This window comes from Triticum dicoccoides, chromosome 5B, assembly GCF_002162155.2.
Source record: "Triticum dicoccoides isolate Atlit2015 ecotype Zavitan chromosome 5B, WEW_v2.0, whole genome shotgun sequence".
In the NCBI taxonomy this organism is placed as follows: Eukaryota; Viridiplantae; Streptophyta; class Magnoliopsida; order Poales; family Poaceae; genus Triticum; species Triticum dicoccoides.
In genome coordinates this window covers 326,214,489-326,220,675 of record NC_041389.1, presented here as the reverse complement: position 1 = coordinate 326,220,675, position 6,187 = coordinate 326,214,489, and the positions used below count along the sequence as shown (strand labels likewise).

Genomic DNA, 6,187 nt, shown 5'->3' with positions numbered 1-6,187 from the left:
TTCTATGGTTACCACTCAAGTAGAACAAGTACTTAAAGCTCAAAATGATTTTCTTAATGAAATTAATAGTAAGAAAAATGATTATGCTGTTAGAGTGGCTACTAGAACTGGTAGAATGACTCAGGAACCTTTGTATCCTGAAGGCCACCCTAAGAGAATTGAGCAAGATTCTCAGAGAAATAATATTGATGTACCTAGTCTATTATATATAAAAAGTACTTTACGAGCTAACCAAAAAAAGAGAATTATGCTAAAAATTACCGCAAAAATTAGAAACATCTGGCCATTTATTTTAGTAGACAAAAAATTACAATCGTCCGATCTAACCAAAGGAAAATTAATTACCCACCTTTGCCATTACATATCCTACCAATTCACTAAAAAAACTGATTAACAATTCACCTTTTTCAACAACAAAAAAACAATCTCAGGTCCATATCTTTTTACTTAAAAAAACAACCTCACATCCATCACGTACATATCTCACTTCCCATATCTTTTCACTAAAAAAACAAACTCACATCCAAATCTCATCGCTATCCTAACAGAAGAATATCTATATTCCCTATAAAAAGAACAGAAATTAATCGTTTCCTAAAGATAAAAATCATCGCCTCCATGCTCCCATGGAAGCCACGCCGGACGATGGGGTAACTGCCGAGATTGATCGAGCCTCCCCTCGGGCTGACCATGCATCCTCAACCTCAAACATATCATTCCCCTCCCCACCCATGCCGTTCGCTCTCTGCCGCCCAGTGTGCATACAGGAATCCGGCCTTGATGACTAGGTATGCTATTGTTCTTCCCTGCATTGTTACTTCTATTTTGTCCCTTATTAATAGGATCAACTACTAAGCAGGATAGATTGGTAGCCAGGACGCTCAACAAAAATTAATCAATGAATACACAAGAGATAGGCATGTATGGCAAATAGGGCAAAAGAATTGCGACGAGATTAGGAAGGTTCAATCAGTTTTGATGTGGTACAGCCACGTGCAAACATAACTGAATAAAAAATATTGCAATCAAATTGCAATCTATTTTCACCCCACCGCTAGCTGCTATAAGGTATTTTCCCTTCCATATTTGCAAACTGCTGATCTCCAAAACCACATCTGCTTTCACCCCACAGCTAGCTGTTATAAGGTATTTTTCCTTCCGTATTTGCAAACAGCTGATCTCCAAAACCATATGCCTTGGATGGTTGGATTGCTCTTGGAGCATTGTTATTAACATATGAATTCTCCTGTCAGCCAGCTAGAGCGAGATTAGAAGACCAATCAGGTGAGAGTTGGAACTTGAGATACACACCATACACAGACCCTATAAGTGGCCAGAATTCGACCTCTTCGTCAAGGATGATATTTACCTAGAGGTTGGAGCTTTACTACTGTTTTCGGTCAACAACAAGGTAAAGTTTCTTCTCTCCCCACATCCAATAGTTCCCAGTTAGGCAACACACTGCAAGTGTTCGTCAAATTGTTAGTATCAATGCTTCGATTCTAACAGAGAATTTTCTGTAGGAACACATAACATCAATCAAGAATCAATTGCTAATACTGTAGAACTAGAAAACACTTTCAGGCCTTTTCAATCCATGCACTGTAACACAATGAACATTGTTGGCGCCAAAACACAGGGCTACACTTGATTTATACCAGCACGGTTCCAATAGCAATTTTTATTCTCGAGATTATTTATAAGGAAGGGTGTGCAAGGGTTGGCTACTTTACATATGTTCTGGATCAGACAAGGTAACTATTCTATTAATTTCACCCTGTGTATGATGCAATACAATGATGGCTTTATGTTGGTAAATCTTCAAAATGATGATCTTTTCACAAGGTGTTATGTGGTCGCATATTTACCTGGATCTACCTTCTAAATCATAATCCATTTAATATGGAAATATCAATTTCTGCCTTTAGAGATAATTACATTAATGTAAAAACTAGGCTGCCCTCCTTAAGTATATTTATTAAAATATCAATTATCTATTTATTGGATCGGTCCATGTTAATGATGCTCTATTTGCATTGGCTAAAGCTTGGTTGTGAAAGATGATTTATCTTGGAGATTGGGCATAGTTCTTTTATTTACTAGATATAAAATTATCCATCCATTTTTTCCTGTTTAGATGCCAACTCTGGGCACTCGAAGCACTTTGTCCACTCCTTTCTAAAAGGTATGCCCAAGTTATTTTTCCTGTAACTATACACTAGAATACACACACACACCCCTGACTTTGTTCCTGGAGGTGAGCATATATGTTTAAGCTCATGCCAATTGTAACGTCCATGGTGATCAAACCCCAAAGATCTATGATCCACCTTAACTAAACGATAGGTACATGTACGTGGCTATAAAACACTTCTTTTGGCATTTCAATATGAAATGGCTGACATAATGCAATGCTTTTCGTAACTTCAGTGAACTTTTCTCAACTAGAGATTCAGATCATAAAAGAAATTCAGTGACAAAGAAAATTCAGTTACAGTTGAAATATTTTTTTTTTAGTATTTGCGGTTTTGCAACTCATAAAAACTGGAACATACACCTATGCATTTAGAAGTTGTGCCCAGGATCTTTCCTTTATTTGGAGGGATGCATAGTCTAGACTTGCACAATATTATCTTCCATTTTTCGTTCCTAACATTCCCATAAATGTTAAATATTAAATGCTTGTTACCACCTTGCATTAGAGTTTGAAAAGTGTGCTATATACAGATTTACACAACTCTTATTGGCTCATTAGAGTGCACCAAATGTAAATTTCCAATAAATACTGCTATTTCAAAGAGAGATGGTGCTATGTTGCTTTCCATGTACATCCATATGGTTGTGGTCAATTCTATTCTATAAGAAGTCTATTGATGGGTACCAATCCATGTTTATTTTTAGATTCCGGACCGTGCATGCTTCTCACCTTAATAGGCACATGACATTAATCAAAGCATATTTAGTGCATGTTTCCACAATAAGCTATACATCATGTAGACTGGGGTACATATGTCAGATTAGTTTATCCTATGGTTTAAAACTTTATTTTGGTAGGTATTAGTCATCTGAAGACATGCGGGTGAAAATATTCGATGACCAAGCCGCGCTGCCTTTGTCGATGACGAAGACAAAAATTTTGGGCTGCCTCACTTTGGGACTGTGATGTCGTGTCCGACTTGGAACTTGGGGATGACAACACCCCTACGGACCTCACAGTAAGCAAGATAGAAGCAAGCGCATCGCTTACATGAATGCCGATGACAAAAGCGTCGTTGATTGAGTTATCATGTGTGTGCAGACATATACTTAAATTTCTTTTTAATTTCACTCACTAATTGAAATCTATCTAATTAACACTTATAGAGACCTTAAAAAATAATCACATGTTTTTCCAAGATTTCTACATTTTTCACTAAGAGGCATTTCCTTAATTACGTTATATTAGTTCAATCACACAAACAAAGGAAGGGGTTATGAAAAGTAAATATGACAGCCAGGAAAAGGAAAAAAACGGACCTTCAAACTTCGAAGAATGTTGCCGATGTGGAGGATGCGTCTGGCTGGCGCTCTAGGGGCAGAAAACATCTCCACCATCCTGATACTAAAGATGGATCAAAGCAGTTGTGGGAGACGAAATCCACGCCAACATCACCTGCACGGACATTGACAGCAACAACATCGTGCAGATTGATGATCTCGCCTCCTCCCTTGAGCAGCTGCACCTTGGGCCCTCCTACCACTCCATCGACGTTTACCAGCCTAGGAGACCGAGGAGGCGTACGAGGAGATCAAGAGACAAACCAGCCGCCGTCGAAGGTCACGCTATGGCCGCACAAATGAATCAAGCTGCGGGGCTGGCTGTAGGTGAGGACGAGCAAGCTCAAGGCACTGAATCAGGGAATCAAGCTGATGGGAGCTACCGGCGGCAGCAATTTTGGAGTGGGAAAGGGGATAAGGCAAGGGGAAGAGCAAGAGCAAGATGTGTGAGTGTGAAAGCGTGAATGGGAAAGAGGATTTCTTTTTAGGGTGTGTAGGAAAGATGTGTGTGGTCGCTATGTCAGCAGAAAAAAATGAACTTGTCCAAAAACAACACACAAAAAACTACTCCCTCCGTTCTAAATTACTCGTCGCTAAAATGGATGTATCTAGAACTAAAATACATCTAAATACATCCATCCATACGTGCGACAAGTAATTTGGAACGGAGGGAGTACTAGGTAGAGAAGACTATGGACGATGTTTCTTTTCTAGAAAGTGGACAATCTAACAGCAAACTATGCTAATGTGAAAATACAATTCACCATTGCTACTGCTGCGCACATGTGTCTTTTTTAAAATGAAAAAAGTGAATTTTATTTCATCAAAATGGTCGCTAACAAGCCGAATTTGGTACACGGCACAACCAACGAGCGGTGGTACCCAAAACAACCAAAACTACTACACTATGAACAACCCTATTTAGATTGAGCGCACGTGTCTTAACTTAACTAAATCAAATGACCATCGAATCCGCCGGAGCTTGACTTGTTCTCCTGCGCTGGGCAGGCAGGCTTTGTTTTTTTCTCTTTCTTCTGGGTTTGTTGAGCTGTGCCCTCAGCAGAACCTTAATACTTTGTTGTGGTACTTGGGTGGTGTGTGTGTGTGGACCTGTTGTGGTTGTATGTCTTGTGGCGGTTTGCTTTATCTATAAAGCGGGGCGAAAGCCTTTTTCGGTAATGACCATCAAAACAAATAACTACCAATAAAGTCTTAATGGATGTGTGCAATATAAAAATACACTCTAAATTTTTATTCCAAACTAAAACAAAATCACCTGTAGTAAAAAAATCGCTATATATGCAAACAAGTACCTACTAATCTAGCACAACGTTAGCAAATCTATCAATGCCTACACGAAAACAATGAGAACTATTAACTTTGTGTTTGCGGAAAATATATAACTAAGCACATGATAAAAATGCCAAGAATAAAATTTTGAACAATGAACTAATCATAAAAAAATAGTTAGTACATCATGCATAGTTAACACGTAAATGATGAAGTGATGACAAATATATTTCAGTAAAAACCTGAATATACCAAAGATAAAATTATGTCTCGGAAGTCTTATATATTTTAAAATGGCATCACATGTAATATCAATTTTATTTACACAAATGAAATTATAGGTTCTCATTAATAAACATTATAAATTTCTAGCCCGCGCATCGAGCGGGCCACTTTCCTAGTTCTTCTAAAAGGAAGAAAAAGAAAAATGATAGGACTTTGCAAACCTCTAGTGAACCTATTGCTGAACCACCTGATAATCCAAATGATATCTCTATGTCTGATGCTGAAACACAATTTGGTAATGAACATGAACCTAGTGAAAATGTTAGTGATGATGTTCATGAATGCTCAACCTAGTAATGAAAATGATGTAGAAATTGAACCTGCTGTTGATCTTGATAACCCACAGTCAAAGAATCAACGTTATGATAAGAGAGACTTTGTTGCGAGAAAACATGGTAACGAGAGAGAACCATGGGTTCAGAAACCCATGCCTTTTCCTCCGAAACCATCCAAGAAAAAGGATGATGAGGATTTTGAGCGCTTTGCTGAAATGATTAGACATATCTTTTTGCGTATGCGATTGACTGATATGCTCAAAATGAATCCTTATGCTAAGTATATGAAAGATATTGTTACAAATAAAAGAAAGATACCGAAAGCTGAAATTTCCATCATGCTTGCTAATTACACTTTTAAGGGTGGAATACCAAAGAAACTTGGAGATCCAGGAGTACCTACTATACCATGCTCCATTAAAAGAAATTATGTTAAAACTGCTTTATGTGATCTTGGAGCCGGTGTTAGTGTTATGCCTCTCTCTTTATATCATAGACTTGATTTGAATAAGTTGACACCTACTGAAATATCTTTGTAAATGGATGATACATCAACTGCTATACCTGTCGGTATTTGTGAGGATGTGCCTGTTGTGGTTGCAAACGTTACTATTTTAACGGACTTTGTTATTCTTGATATTCCCGAGGATGATAGTATGTCTATTATTCTTGGAAGACCTTTTCTGAATACTGCAGGGGCTGTTATTGACTGCAACAAAGGCAATGTCACTTTTCATGTTAATGGTAATGAGTATATGGTACACTTTCTGAGGAAACAACCTCAAGTTCATAGTATCAAC

General features: G+C 37.9%; 1 long non-coding RNA gene across 1 annotated transcript; it reads right to left on the bottom strand.

Annotated features, from left to right (window-relative positions):
- Positions 1–403: 403 nt before the first annotated feature.
- LOC119308705 lies at positions 404–4,011 on the bottom strand. The gene is made up of 2 exons (XR_005150251.1): positions 3,517–4,011; positions 404–1,461 (listed from the first exon to the last, which is right to left on the bottom strand). It is a non-coding gene; the product is annotated as an uncharacterized LOC119308705 (long non-coding RNA).
- Between the last annotated feature and the right edge of the window lie 2,176 nt (positions 4,012–6,187).